Here is a 16,040-nt window from a genome sequence, read left to right on the forward strand (position 1 = left end):
AATTTCTCTCTGTCTAATACTTATGACTGTTTTGATTTGAAAAATGACCACAACTTGGAGAATAGAAAAATAAAGACATTTTGCTAGAAGATAGCTACTTCACTACAATTTTTTATGACTATTCATACTAGAAATTTCATAGCTCACTGAAATTGAGTTCAAAACCTATATAGCGTGCATTTTAGCAGCACACATCTCTTCACCGCTAAGTGTTACTGTTTAAAGCCTTACCAGCTGGAATTATAGAAATGTATTTGGTTAGTTATTTCTATGGACAATAAATATAGATGATAAATAATCATTGGGTAGCATCCTGATAATTTTAATTTTTAATTTTTAATTTACATCTTTACTTGCAAAACCCAGAGACTCATGACCTAAGCTTTTCTTGAGAGAGATCTGACAAAGAGAACAGCCTCGATTTTTCTACCATTGAGACCTGTGTCAACACCAGTGAAAAATTAGTTGTTTCTTGCTGTGAAATAATACAGCTACTTAAACTTGTATTTCAAAAACTGAGAAAGTAGGTCCGAAATAAAGAAATCAACAAAATGATTAAATCTAGAGAATATTTTTCAATTCAAAAGTAAATGGTATTAGTATGCTTCCTTTAGGCAAACTGTTTCCAGATTTCATGGAATCCTTCTTATAACCCTCCCTCTTCCCACCCAGGTCACTTTGGAGTGGTGTTCTTAATTGATCTTATTCTATTTATGTTGTTACTTCGCAGTGGTGTTATTCTGATGACTCCAGATTTTTCTTAGAACTATTATTTTAGGCTTCATGGATTTCAAGGACTATAATGCTTTAACAGGACAATAATTTTATAAGTTCTAAAGTCGTTGGGTGACACCAGTTTTCAGCAATTTCCCAGGCATGCACAGTGTTATCCTTTTAATGAAAAATAAACCCACGTACCGCCAAGTGTAAAATATTGGAAATAACCATTTCCAAAGTATATCAGAGAAGGTTAAAAATTCACAGTACTTCTTACAACGTTAATATTTGACATTTGAATTATTTTTCAGTTTAGTACACTGATAAACCAAAACATCTTAAAGTAAGAAATCTCTTTCTTCAGTTAAATCAAGTTACTTAGAGTATACTGGTGTGCTGGGCAAAAAAATTCACTGTATCAACAATCACTTTGAATATTTGAACGAAGTCATGGTCCTCTTCCTTAGAAATCACTAAAAAAATGTTCAAAAGGTTGTTATTTCTTTTTAACTAAAAGTAAACCATGCTATTTAGAAAAAAAGAAATCTGCAGAATCTACACTAATGAATTAATAACCTGTTTGGAACTTAAAGGAGCACCTGCATTTAGTGCTCAATAAAAGTCACCATCATCATCATTTATCATTGTGAGTGGTCAGTAGCTGATACCAAGCAAGACACAGACTCCTGCTTCAAAGGCCATGACCACACCTCTCTCCAGGGTTCTCCTCTTTTGAGGAAGTAAAGAGTGGATGTTGGGGTCAGAAAGTCTTTCTCAAGGTGTACTGTATTTCTGTTGCCTATTGGCAATATAAACATGGGCATGTTTTTTAAATTTGATGAATCAGTGTCTATCATATAAAATAAGACCAATAATTGCTACATCAAAGTTTAGGTGAACAATGTAGTCTGACTCGCAGTAGGTACATCTTTAGTGTTCCCTCTTCTCTTGGCAATAAGTACTCAGCTGAAATGTTTTTCTGTGCAGTGCTCTCTGTAGGAGGAGAATTCTAGTAGTACTACATATACATTCTTCGTTTTGTCTTCAGAACAGAACCTCTGAATGTTAACTGGACACATTACTTTCCCAGATATGCTTCATTTCCCAGGTATCTTTGCAGCTAAGTGTGACCATATGGGTTCTGACAGATACAAAAGTGGAAATGGAATGTTCAACTTCCTGAAAGTATGCTAAATAGGTAGTTTAGCCCACTGCTTCTTTTTTCTAATTTTTGCAGACTGGGATGTAGAAGTAATAACTGGAACAACAGCAGCCATTTTGAATCATGCAGAAAAGGATCACACCATAGAAGTGGATTATTAGAAGGTGGGAAAAGTGTATGTGTCTCTAATGAAACATTGCTGAGATTAAGGTATTCTGTCTGACTCCAGAACATTAGACTGTAAAATACCAGGATAAAAATTGTGTGCATTTAGTTATTTAGTTATTATTAATTTCAGTTTTCTATCACAAGTAGCAAAAGCTAATCCTAACTAATACTACCCCCAAATATATTTGGGAGTGCAAGAAGAATTAAGATTTTATCATGTACTCTTGAGGTTTATTATTTTTTGATAGGACTTTTGCTAGAGTATATTTTTTTACAAGGTTTTCGGAAATACTTGTAGTAAATTTATAACAGAAAAAATTCCTTATGAGCAGAGAAGATGGTATGGCATGAGGTTATAAATAAAATGGATCTACTCTTTTACCTAAGCTTTAGGTTTCCTATATTCCACGAAGCGAGACTGAAAAAAGTGACTGGCACCTGACCATCTATTCTGGTTACTAAAGCTCTACTGGAGAACACCCAAAACAAAGTGGTTTAAAACAAGCATTTTAGGAGTTCCCGTTGTGGCTCACTGTTTAACGAACCCAACTAGGATCCATGAGAATGTGGATTCGATTCCTGGCTTCACTTAGTGGGTTAAGGATCTGGCATTGCCATGAGCTGTGGTGTAGGTTGCAGACACGGCTTGGGTCCTGTATTGCTGTGGCTGTGGTGTAGGCTGGCAGCTGTATCTCCGATTTGACCCCTAACCTGGGAACCACCATATGCCATGGGTGCAGCCCTAAAAAGACAAAAAAATGACAAAACAAAAAACAAAAAAACAGGGAACCCAGAGATCTGAGTAACCCTGATCTAGCAGGATGATTATCCCACACAGGTGGCACTGGCCACTGAAACGTGAATGAACTTTGAAGGGAACTAGCATGTAAGTAATTAGCAACTACTTAAATGTTGAGGAGCTGCTTCTACTCACCTCTATCATTATCTGGTTGATTTCTTTGTATTGCTTAGTTTTGTATTAAACCAAATGAAAGTAACCCCGTGTTCGAGTCTGCGTTCTCCCCAGTCTTCATACTTTATGGTCTAGTGTCTTAACTTGGTTTGGATGAAAAAGAACTCCTTGGACGTATAAAAACTTGATAATATTGACATTATTGGTATTTCAAGTTCAATAAATTTTTAAATTATAACCAGACAGAAATAAGTATGAAGACATTCTTGCTTATTGGGTCACAAATAATTTCTCATAGTAAGAATTTGTAAACTGAGAGGTTCATATTAGGAAAAAAACTTGCGGTTTGTTAAAATTCTGTGTCTCAATTTGCTGGTTATGTAACAAAGGGAAAATTCTACCCAACTTGGGGAGGTTTGGTGAGAATTAAGAATATGAGTGTAAACAGCTTCTGGCACAGAGCAGGCATTTAGTCAGTGCTGGCTTCCTCTTCCCCATGTGGCCTCTCAGAGACTCTGTCGCATGCCTGGACAGTGTCTCATTTTCTATAGTGAGCCTGCAACCTGGAAATTCAATCTCTGATTCACTGAAAAGGAAATTATAACATGACTCAAGATCACCATTGTTCCCAAAGCTCACCCTTTCTAAAAATTAACAAAAGATTTAATACTTATATCTCTAAGTCATCTTTTATCATCAAAAAATATGCTTTTCCAGGGTATTATCCAAATAATCATTTCAGTGAGAAATAAAGAGGTTGTGGCCTAGAGAGCTTCAAACTTGAAAAAAACCAATTTACATTTCTTACAGGAATGCTAATAATTGTGCTTTATAGCCATGATTGTAGACTTATAAATTTAACCCTCTTTGAGCATAAGAAGTTAGCTGTTCACAATTAGCTTTAGCCCATAAGAGTTGGCCTTATTTCTTTGCTCGAATAGATCAGTCACTAGCACTTCACACATATTTTATCATCATCAAAGAGCTTTATAACAGAGCACAGAGGCACTCCAGTGGAGAAGCTATGCGTGTGCCTTGTGCTTTTCCTTAGTCCAGGACAGTTACAGTCTGCAAAGTTTGGGATAATAGAGATGGGTTCCTACCCGGTGGATTTCATTACACAGCCTTATGCAAACTCGTGCCTTGGGAAACATCAGTTTTAAACTGAGATATCAGAATGCATTTGGCTGCAACTCTTAAAATACCTAAGAGTGATTTTAAAAATAAGAATATTTTTGTTACTAAACAAAAAATGAGAAATAGAAAGTTCCAGGATTGGTCCAGCAAAGCAAGTTTTCAGAAAGGACTCTGGCTATTTCTACCTTTTGTTCTGCCACTCTCAGTGTGCCCGTGGTGCCTTCTTTTGCTGCACCAGGTGCTACCATCTTACAGGGGGCTGTCCAAAACAGAGAGGAAGAGGCAGATTTTCTTTTTGACTTTTGTTAGCAAGGTCATGTCCCCAGAATCCCCTTCTGGACTTACTTCATTTCATTGACCAGAACTTGGTCACATGGCCACTCTGACTGCAAAGGAAGAAGGAGATGGAGTATCTGGTGTTTTACCCTCTGTCATGGGGTGGGGGAGCCGACTCTGCTAATGAATATGAGTGAGAAAAGGAGTGACTATGGGCTACATAAGTAAGATCTGTTGTTGTTCCTGATAACTGGTAATTGTTATGAAGTTACAACTCAGGAAACAAAAATTTTAGAGGAAGAGTTAAATAAAAATAATAAAATAATGATATGAGAGGCTGGCATTTGTTGTGTGCTTACTCTTTGCCAAGCATGGTGCTAAATGATTTGCATTTATCATCTTTTAACTTTCAAAATCAGCCTATGAAAGGAGAATTATTATACCCTTTTTATAAATGAGGAAACTAAGATTTAGAGAGATAAAGTAATTTTTCCAAGGATGTGGAACTGTTGAGAGTGGGGGCAGTATTTGAAGGCTGCCACTCTGACTCTAGAGTTTGTTTTTTTATCAAATGCAAAGCATAATTTTTGGGTCCCAGCTATGTTCTAAGCAGTGCATCTTACTATACCATGGGTCTTAGCAACACACAAGGCAATTGGTTTTTCATTGAAATCACAGTCTTAAGGGGTGAATGATAAAGTGATTATACATGTGAATATTATCACAGGGGATAAAGTATTTAGAGGCTGCAATGAAGAGATTTCACCTATTTTTAGAAAGTGAGAGAAGGCTTCTTTGAGTAAATCAATAGTAGTAGTTCGCATTCTCCAGAGAGATACAGAACCAATGGTTGTGTGTGTGTGTGTGTGTGTGTGTGTGTGTGTGTGTGTGTGTGTGTACACAGAGAGAGAGATTTTAAGGACTTGCCTGCTCAACTGTAGGAGTTTGCAAGTTCGAATTCTGCAGGACAGGCAAGGAGTTCCCACAAGAACTGATAATGCAGTCTCAAATTTGAAGGCTGTTTTGAAGCAGAATTTCTTCTTTTTTAGGGGATCTCAGTCTTTTAAGACCTTCAACTGATTGGATGAGGTTTACTCATATTTTAGAGGGTAATCTGCTTCATTCAAAGTTTATTTATTCAAATGTTAGTCACATCTAAAAAGAAAAATCCCTTCACAGCCACATCTACACTGGTGTTTGGCCAAACAACTGGGCATCATAGATGTGCAGGTTGACAGAAAATTAACCGTCACATCATCTTTAGTTTCAAACTCCAAGAATGAGTAGAAATTATCCGAGTAAAAAGCTAGGGAAAGAGATTTTTAAGTAAAGAGAGCTGCATGTTTAAAGGCATAAGTCAGAATAGAGTTTGGTACATTTAAGGAAATGAAAGAAATTCATAATGGCTGCATGATATAAACAAGAGAAGTGGTGGCTTGAAAGGAGACTGGAGATAAGGAGAAGTTCTATCAGGCAAAGCCTTTGAGGTGGATCCCTGAAAGTTCTTGAACACTCACATCTTGGAGCACTGTGACTTTTTTTTAAAGACATAATTCAAAAGCTACAATTTCTAATATCCCTTGAAGTTAAAGTGCAGACCTGTTCAGCTGATCAAATGTAGAACTTGATTTGATAATTGAGCCACCTTGGGAAGCTAGCTGGGTACTAGGCATCCAGTTTACTCATGTGAGTGGTTGAAATGACAGTCAGGTTTTGGGGGTGGTGGTAGGTTCCTGGTTGAATTATATGGATTTGAGGAAGGGTATAAGATAAAATCAGAAAGATTTGTAGATTGAGTGTTGGAGATGGAAATGAGGAAAGGATTAGTTTCTATCAATTTTCAATGCTATCTATTATGTTTTTACTAAACATTACCTATATCCATACACAGAATCTCCTTTATAAATTTATGGTTAATAAAAATCAATATTCACCTCTTAAAAATAAATTACTTGATTTTTATCTAAAACTACTTTAAAGATACCACCTTGTATTATTTATTGTTTTTCATAAGGCCATACACAGCACAGTCCTTGATAATTTATTTATTGATAGAAAAAAATATTATTATTACACTTTTTAAAAAATGTTTAAGTGATTCGCCATAGTTAATATTTGCTTTTAATAGCAAGGAACTTCAAAATCAAATTCTGCACTTAGACTTGCAACAACTTTTAGTGTAAGTTTTCTTGAAAAAATTTTCCCTTCAGTTATAATATATTTCTTTTGTTTTTACTTTAGAGGTCATACTTGAGGACTTTTTTTGTATAATTGAGGTGGGAGATATGATGGGATTAAGTGAGGAATATGCCAAAATAGAAGGCAAGCTTTTCTGGAGTTTTTTTTTTCAACCTTCAGAATTGTTCATTAGCATAAGGGATTCACATTTTATTACTTAAGTCCTTACAAAGGGCACTCCTCACAATTATTTTGAGCTCAAAGTACAGTTAGAGGAAGCTACCTTATCCTGAAATAACCTCAATCAATGCTTGTTTGAGATGCTTAAAAGTTTATCTGAAGATGTATAAAACAGAAGTCAAGGAAATACAATTTTATGCTGCATATTTTGACCTCACAATTGGAAGTGCTGGAGTAATTGGTAAACAAAAAAATTTAAAGCTTTTGTATGAATGAAATGCAGAAGAGCATAGATTCTATTTTCCAAGAATACCACAAAACAAAAGGGTTTAATCCAGATATGTCTTAGCTCAACACCTGGTCCAAAGTGCAAAGTGCAGAGGGGATAAAACTTGGGGTGTTGATCCTTGTCTCTTCTAAGACTCACTTTTATAAAGGAAAATCTAGTTCTCACAAGAATCAAGCTCACATTTAATGTTTATAGCTTTCTACTTTTTCCTCAAAGAATTTCTCTTGAACTTTCTTTTCACACTTTAGATTGGGGGCTATTTTATAATATAAATTTGTTCAGCGTGAGATAATTCATATATTTAAAACTAAATTAATTTATTTTAAGTAAAGGAACTTAGTAAATTGTCATTAAATTTCTCAAGTTCATTGTATTATCACCTTTTTATTGTTCCAAGCAAGTATATGTGAACATGATTAGTATATTCCAGTAAAATATTTTAGTAAATAGATTTGAAGAAACAGCTTTTGAGTGGTACAAGAGATCTAACTATAATTTAAAGCAATTCGTCCACATTATTATTAATTTTTTTTTTTTTTTGGTCTTTTTAGGGCTGCACCCGAGGCATATGGAGGTTTCCAGGCTAGGGGTCAAATCATAGCTACAGCTGACCTATACCACGGCCACAGAAATGTGGGATCCAAGCCATGTCTGACCTAAACCACAGCTCACGCCAACGCCGGATCCTTAACCCACTGAGCAAGACCTGGGATCGAACCTTTGTCCTCATGGATACTAGTTGAGTTTGTTAACCACTGAGCCACGACAGGAACTCCTGAGATTTTTAATTGAAATTTTTTTCAGGATAATCTTAAATTTATATGCAGTTGTAAGAAATAACACAGAGAAATGCTACAGAGAGATATCGTTACCCCAGTGGTGATATCTAACAAAACTATAATACAGTATGGTAATCTGGTATTGACATTGAATAAGTCACATATTTTATTCAGATTTTCTGTTTTGCTTATATTCACTTGTGTGTGAAGGGGTGTGTGTGTGTTTAGTTCTATCAAATTTTATCACGTGTAGGTTTGCACATTCATAATCACAGTCAAGATACACAATAGTTCTCAAAACAGGGATCCTTCATATTGCCCATTTATAACTTACTCACTTACCTCCCACCTTCTCCCATCCCTAACCCTGGCAACTCACTAATCTTCTTTCCATTTCTAAAAATGTGTCATTTCAAGGGAGTTCCTGTCATGGCGCAGTGGTTAACGAATCCGACTGGGAACTATGAGGTTGCGGGTTCGGTCCCTGGCTTTGCTCAGTGGGTTAAGGATCTGGCGTTGCCATGATCGGTTGTGTAGGTTGCAGACGCGGCTTGGATCCCGTGTTGCTGTGGCTCTGGCGTAGGCCAGTGGCTACAGCTCCAATTAGACCCCTAACCTGGGAACCTCTATATGCCGTGGGAGTGGCCCTAGAAAAGGTAAATAAATAAATAAATAAATAAATAAATAAATAAAATGTTTCATTTCAAAATATTATATTAATGGAACCGTATAGTATGTAACCCTTTGGAATTGGCTTTTCTTGTTCAGTATTTTTCTTTGGTGATGCACATGTTGTTGTGGGCATCAGTAGTTTGTTCCTTTTTTTTATTACAGAGTAGTATTCCTGCTATGGATGTACCATAGTCTAACCATTCACCCACTGAATGATATCTGAGTGAGTTCTAGTTTTTGTCTATCACAATGAAGCTCCTATAAACCACTATGTACAGGTTTTTGTGTGAATGTAAGTTTTATTTTTATGGTATAAATACTCAGGAGTGTAATTGCTGGGATGTTTGAAAGCTGCATACTTAGATTTTTAAGAAAATGCCATTTTAAAAATAATGAGTAAATGTATCATTTTACATACCTACTAGGAAGGTGTGAATTATCTAGTTTTCCCCCATCCATGCCAGCATTTGGTGTTTTCACTATTTTTTTTTTTTTTGACACTCCAGGTAAGTATCTGCTGATAACTCAAAGTAGTTTTCATTTGCATTATCCTGGTGAGAAATAATGTGGAACATTTTTTCATGTGCTTATTTGCCATGTGTGTATCCTCTTTGGTGAAACATCTGTCCATGTCTTCTGCCCATTTTGTAACTCAGTTTTTTAAACTATTGAGTTTTATATTTATATTTTTATATCCTACAGATGTGTATTCTATGTTTTCCCCAGTGATAGTCCTTTGTTTGTTATGTTTTCAAGTATTTTCTCTCACTCTGTATTATATATTTTTATCCATGTAACAGGATCTTTTGCATATAAAAGTTTTTTAATTTAATGAGATCAAATTTTTCTTTTATAAATCATGTTTTTGGTGTCCAGCCTAAAAACTCTTTGCCTTATTCTAGATCCTAAGTTTTTTTTCCAATGTTTTCCTAGAAGTTTTATAATTTTATAAGTCTATGATCTATTTTGTATAAGATGTGAGATTTAGTTTGAGGTTCATAATCTTGCATATGTAGTGCAGTCAATTGCTCCGGCACCATTTATTGAAAAGATTATCTTTCCTCCACTGCTTTTATGCCTTGATCAACAATCATCGACCATATCTGTGTGGGCCTGACTTCTCTATAACTGTTTCATTGATCTATGTGTCTTCTCTCAACCAGTATAACACTATCTTAATCACCTTAACTAATAGTAAGCCTTAATATTGATTAAGTGATTACTCCCAATTTATTCTTCTGTGTTAAGATTGTTTTACCTAGTATAGGGCTAGCACTTTTCCATATACATTTTAGAATCAATTTGTTGACATTCAAAAAGCCTTGCCAGGAGTTCCTGTCGTGGCGCAGTAGTTAATGAATCCAACTAGGAACCATGAGGTTTTAGGTTTGATCCCTGGCCTTGCTCAGTGGGTTAAGGATCCGGCGTTGCCGTGAGCTGTGGTGTAGGTCACAGAAGCAGCTCAGATCCCGCGTTGCTGTGGCTCTGGTGTAGGCCGGCGGCTACAGCTCCGATTCAACCCCTAGCCTGGGAAACTCCATATGCTGCGGGAACGGCCCAAGAAATGGCAAAAAGACAAAAAAAAAAAAAAAAAAAAAAAAAAAAAAAAAAGCCTTGCCAGTCCAGGAAGCCATCTTTTTCTCCATTTACCTAAGTTTTTCCATTCTGTTAACTTATAAATAATTGGGAAGTTCAAATATAAGATTTTGGTTAAGCTAAGTCAGGTGAAAAAGACTCATTGCACTGACTAGATAATTCTGAATTGTGTGTGTGTGTGTGTGTGTAGTGTCATAATTTCTCTTTTTGTTTTATGAGATACTACATTTAAAATAAAATACTTTCTCTGAAAAAGCCTGGGAAACATTAAGTACATTGTTCATACTGGTGTGCAGACAGTTCTGCAGTTTAAGGGGAATAACTGCTTCAAGATCATCAAAATGAGGAGGAGTTATTATTTATGTGGCGAAACTCCAAGGCTCTGGATAGTAGAGAGTTTGAGAACTTTGACTGTTAGTTTAACTGATTTTTGTATAATTAGGAACAACTGTGCCTTAATAAAATGTAGCTCATTTACATTCAACAATTGATGAAAAATAGAAAAAAAATTTGGGATATAAACAAGATAAAGGTTTTAAAGTGAAACATTGTATTGGATAAGATTAATTAGCACCCAGTATTTATTTATTTTTACTCCTTTTTTGAGACCTTCTTGTGTCATTTGGCCTGAAAAGCTAAATACTTCGTTTCCTTGTCATTAGCATTCCAGATATAAATCATTTTCTGCCTATTAAATGCCCTGTGTGAGATTTAGAAGATGAAGTGAGACAAACATCATCTTCCTTCTACTTCTAGCTATTGCCTTCTGTAACCAATGAGGTGGAAAAATTGTTCTGTTTTTGTTTTCTGCAGCAGGATTCCATGTTTAGCCATCAGCTTTTTTTTTTTTAATAATGATTTTTATTTTTTCCATTATAGCTGGTTTACAGTGTTCTGTCAATTTTCTACTGTACAGCATGGTGACCCAGTCACACATACATGTATATATTCTTTTTTCTCACATTATCCTCCATCATGCTCCATCATAAGTGACTAGATATAGTTCCCATTGCTATACAGCAGGATCTCATTGCTTATCCATTCCAAAGGCAATAGTTTGCATCTATTAACTCCAAATTCTAAGTCCATCCCACTCCCTCCCCTTCCCCCTTGGCAACGACAAGTCTGTTCTCCATGTCTATGATTCTCTTTTCTGTGGAAAAGTTCATTTGTGCCATATATTAGATTCCAGATATAGGTGATATCATATGGTATTTGTTTTTGTCTTTCTGACTTAACTTCACTTAATATGAGAGTCTTTAGTTCCATCCATGTTGCTGCAAATGACATTATTTCATTATTTTTATGGCTGAGTAGTATTCCATTGTGAATATATACCATATCTTCTTAATCCATTCATCTGTTGATGGACATTTAGGTTGTTTCTGTATTTTGGCTATTGTGAATAGTGCTGCAATGAACATACAGGTGCATGTGTCTTTTTCAAGAAAAGTTTTGTCCAGATATATGCCCAAGAGTGGGATTCCTAGGTCATATGGTAGTTCTATGTATAGTTTTCTAAGGTACCTCCATACTGTTTGCCATAGTGGTTGTACCAATTTGAGAAAGAGTTAACAGTGGTGATTCAGCAGCTTCTCAATCCTGGTTTCTTGATCATCAGTGTGCTACAGAGAAGTATGATCTTGAACCTAGAACTTCCTTGGGCAGCCTTCAGATTCCTAACCCTTCTAGAGTGTGGTGGACGTAGTAACTACTCTGTTCTGTGGCCTTCAGTGGCACAAGTCTCAATGAGACCCTTTTGCTCCAGCCCTTCAAACATTCCACAGGTGCTAATTTTCTGTATTAAAGCTCTTCTTGCTTAAAATACCTGGGAGGTTTCTCTTTACTGAATAGAATCCAAATAGGCATATTCTCTGTGTAGGAACATTATAAAAATAAGCATCAATTAACATGGATAAAAATTGAGGAATGATTTAATCATTGACTTTTTAAGAAAGATTCAGTTACCACCACTATCATGTCAGTAAGAACAGTGTATTGAGTGGTTTGACACTATAGTGGTGGTAATTGAACCTCATCCACCAGCAACATTTGCTAGAAGCAGCTCTGATATGCTGCTGCTTCTATCAAATGTTTCTGAAATTTAAGAAAATGAAAGTAAGAAAAGTAACTTGTGCTTTTACTTCCACCTGGGCTATCTTCGGTGAGAGACAAATAGATAGTTTTAAGACTAGTTAGCTTTAAAAAATCCAACTCTGTAGATCTAAATGATAGCATAAAGATCTCTATATATATGCTCCACAGCAAAACAAATATAGTGGTTTGTGACCCCCTCAAAATTCATGTGGTGAAACTTAACCCCCAGTGTGACAGTATTTGGAGGTGGGGCTTTTGGGAGGTGATTGGGTCATTAGAGTATTGCACTTATAAATAGGATTAGTGCCTTTATAAAAAGGACTCAGGAGTGCTCCCTAGCCCCTTTTTCTATATGAGGACACAGTGTCAATCTATAGGTCAAGAAGTGGGCCTTTACAGACATAGAATCTGCTGACACCTTAATCACAGACTTCCCATGCTCCACAAAAGTCAGAAATAAATGTTTATTGCTTGAGATGTTTATTTTTGTTATAGTAGCCCAAATGAATTGACAAATAATTAATTTATATTTCTCTTAGAGTATCTTTCAAGGGAATCAGGCTTAAGTTTCAATGAAATGAATTAATGGCACATGAGTAGAATAATTTCTACTCTGTAAGTACAGGCTCTAAAGTTTATTTTTCCCAGTATAAATTTCTGGTGCTTTTTAGCTGTAAAATGCCAGCAAAGTATTAATGTATTTATTATTATTTAAAATGATTAAAGAAGACAAGGTGGTGATACAATACACTTTATCCCATCGTGACAACCCCAGTCTCTCTTCTCAAGAGCCCAGAGAACTGCAAAATGGGGTGGAAGGCAGGAGGCTTTTTATAGGGTAAGGAATAAAGAACAAGGAAGAGAGAAACAGAAAATGAATAAGAAACAAGGAAAAGAAAATATAAGAAATGAATAAAAACAAGGAAATAAGTAGAGAGCCCAGAGTTGGCCTGGCTTTTGAGAAATGGCTGGTTAGATATATGTTTCTGGGTAAGAGGAGCATTTACAGAAACATAAATGCTATGTAAGTTTCAGTTTGTTGAGTGGCATTCCAGGCAGGGACAATTCCATTCTGAGTCTAGGAATGTATTTCGACGTTATTGCAATCATTTTCCTTTCTGCAACTTTTTTTTTTTTTTTTGCAGCAGCAGCTTTGTACCCTCAGTCTCCCAGTCATTCAGACACAAAAATTAGAATTTATCTTTGACTCATTTATGTCTGTCCTTTCAAGTCAAGTTAACCACTAAAATTTATCAACAATTTATTTTTAATTAATCTCTCCCATTTTTTTTTTTTGTCATTACCATGTTCTAGTTTCAGGTAGTTATTATCCCCTGACTCTTCTAAAGTAATAAATATCTAAATGTTTATTGTTTATCCTCTTTCCCCTAACAATTCTACATACCATTGCCAGAGCAATTTTTTCATAAGTTCCATTCTCAGAATGTCTCTTTTCTGCCCCAAAATATTCAATGACTGCTGGTTGGCTACTGAATTTATTTCAAACTTCCTGGCCTTGTAGCAAAACCTTTTTTAGTGTGTTCAAGCCGACCATTTCAGTGCAAAGGAGATGAACAGTTCTCTGACCATGACAATGCATTCTCGCACACAGATTAATGTCTCTTAAGGAAAAAAAAAAAAAGAAGAATCATTGCTTCACAAACATGATCTTGGAGCATATGTTGAATGTGGATAGCTCAGTTTGTCATATTACAAAACCAGGTTGTATTTTCCAAGTAAAATAGAAGATTTACATGAGCAAACTACTTGGAAAATACAGCCTGGTTTTGTATTTTGGTATCTCTTGGTGATGAAACAGAAAAGAGAGAGGGATTTTTTTGGGGGGTGGGGGTGGTTTAAAGCTGATTACTAGGACCCTGTTTTAATTTCCTATTGCTACAGAAACAAATTGCTATAAACACTACAAACTTGGTGTCTTTAAACCACACAAATTTGGAGTTTCTGTTGTGGCTCAGTGGGTTATGAACCCGACTAATATCCAAGAAGATGAGGGTTCTATCCCTGGCCTCGCTCAGCGGGTTAAGGATCTGGTGATGCCATGAGCTGTGATGTAGGTTGTTGTGGCTATGGTGTAGGTCACTTGCAGACATGGCTCAGAGCCTGCATTGCTGTGGCTGAGGGGTTGGCTGGCAGCTGCAGCTCTTATTTGACCTCTAGTCTAGGAACTTCCATATGCCCAGTGGGTGCAGCCCTAAAAAGCAAAAAGAATTTTTTTAAATTAAAAAATGAATAAAAAATTTTAAAAACCCCACAAGTTTATTATTTTACAGTTCTAGAAGTGAGGAGTCTAAAATGGGTATCATTGAGCTAACATCAAGATGTCTTCAGTGCTACATTCCTTCTGGAGCCTTGTCTAGTGTCCAGCATTTGCCTACATTCCTTGCCTTGTGGCCCCTTTCCATCTTCCAAAGCCAGCAGTGGCTTGTCATCTCTTTCACATTGTATCTCTCTGCCCCCAACTCCTCTGCTTCCCGTGTCCATATTTATTGATCCTTGTGATTACAATGCCCCCTGATCCCCAGCCTCCCTGGATAATCCATCAGGATAATGTCTTTATCTTTAGTCCAGTTCATCTGCTTCCTTAATTTCCCTTTGCTGTGTGATACAACACTTTCATAGATCTCATAGATTATGACCTGGGCACCTTTTGGAAGCTATTGTTCTATCTACCACAGGACTATTCAAAATAGAACTGAAAAAAGTAGTCTCCAGAACTTTGTCCAGGGCTTATTTAAAATATTCAAATCAACTTGGCTACTCTCAACCACTTCCTGAGTCCTTCTCTACCTTCCCGACCCTTAGAAAATTCATTGCATTCAGAGAATCCTAAGTCTTCTACCTGAGAAGTGATTTTTTTATGTATTTATTTTAGTGAAGTATAGTTGATATACAAGGTTGTGTTAATTTCTACTGTAGAGCAAAGTGATTCAGTCGTACATACACATACACATTCTTTTTCATATTCTTTTTCATTATGATTTATCATAGGATACTGAATATACTTCCCTGTGTGATAGAATAAGACCTTGTTGTTTATCCATTTTATATATAGTAGTTTGCATCTACTAATCCCAAATTCCCAATCCTTCTCTCTACACATCACCCTTCTTGGTAACCCAAGTCTCTTCTTTATGCCTATGAATCTGTTTCTGTTTCATGGTTAAGTTCACTTGTGTCACATTTTAGATTCCACATATAAGTAATATTATATGGTATGAGGAATGATGTTTTGACTCCCTATCCTTCTCCTCCTGTCAAGCCAAATGGGGAATAGCTCCAAAAGAATCGATAGAATCCACAGAGAAGAAGGTGAGATTGGCAACTCATTTCCTGGATGGACTTCTTCATATGCAGCAGACTTGATATTTTTTTCTCTGGGAAGATGTACCTGGGGAGAGACTAGAATTAGGAGGAGATAAGGCAATAGAGAGAGAAGCTGTAGTCAAACACTGGGACATCCTCCATGCATTGGGGATGAAAGTCAAGCTGGCACTGCAGAAACTGGAAAGTTGTACTACCTGCCTGCCCCCATAACCCACTTGTGTGCTCCATGAAGAGGTCTTTGTCAAGACTGCCCCCCAATGGCACAGTCAGGTTAGCCAAAGAAGTCACAAAAGACAGACAAGAGCTATAATAGCCCAGTTAAGTAAAAAATCTTTGCTCCCTTTGTTATAAACACTAATCCTGGTCTTTAAAATTCTGGAGGAAATGGATCCAGAAAAGCGAAAGAAGGGGGATATGGAAGAGCTGACCATGCCCTTTCCACCTTTCTGACCTCTGTCAGAGGCATTGAGGGGAGGAGAGGAGCAATAAATCAGATACGAGCTCGATGTTTTAAATTGGATTAGAGTGGGA

The 16,040-nt window shown here is 36.3% G+C and overlaps 1 protein-coding gene across 8 annotated transcripts in view; it reads left to right on the top strand.

The window, feature by feature from the left end:
- The window catches only part of MRPS30 (mitochondrial ribosomal protein S30), a 248,226-nt gene that overhangs the window by 86,292 nt on the left and 145,894 nt on the right, over positions 1–16,040 (top strand). Inside the window, exon 8 of one of the 8 annotated variants that reach the window (XR_002339737.2) lies at positions 1,955–2,829. The exons of the other annotated variants lie outside the window; for them this stretch is intronic. The gene's annotated coding sequence lies outside the window, so the exon portion shown is untranslated. Of the gene's footprint in view, positions 1–1,954; positions 2,830–16,040 lie in introns of those variants that run through there. 8 annotated transcript variants of the gene reach the window in all.

Source organism: Sus scrofa, chromosome 16 (assembly GCF_054392235.1).
Source record: "Sus scrofa isolate SSC_HxYL_T2T_F1_AM1 chromosome 16, Sscrofa_HxYL_maternal_Yorkshire_Landrace_v2.0, whole genome shotgun sequence".
Lineage (NCBI taxonomy): Eukaryota > Metazoa > Chordata > Mammalia > Artiodactyla > Suidae > Sus > Sus scrofa.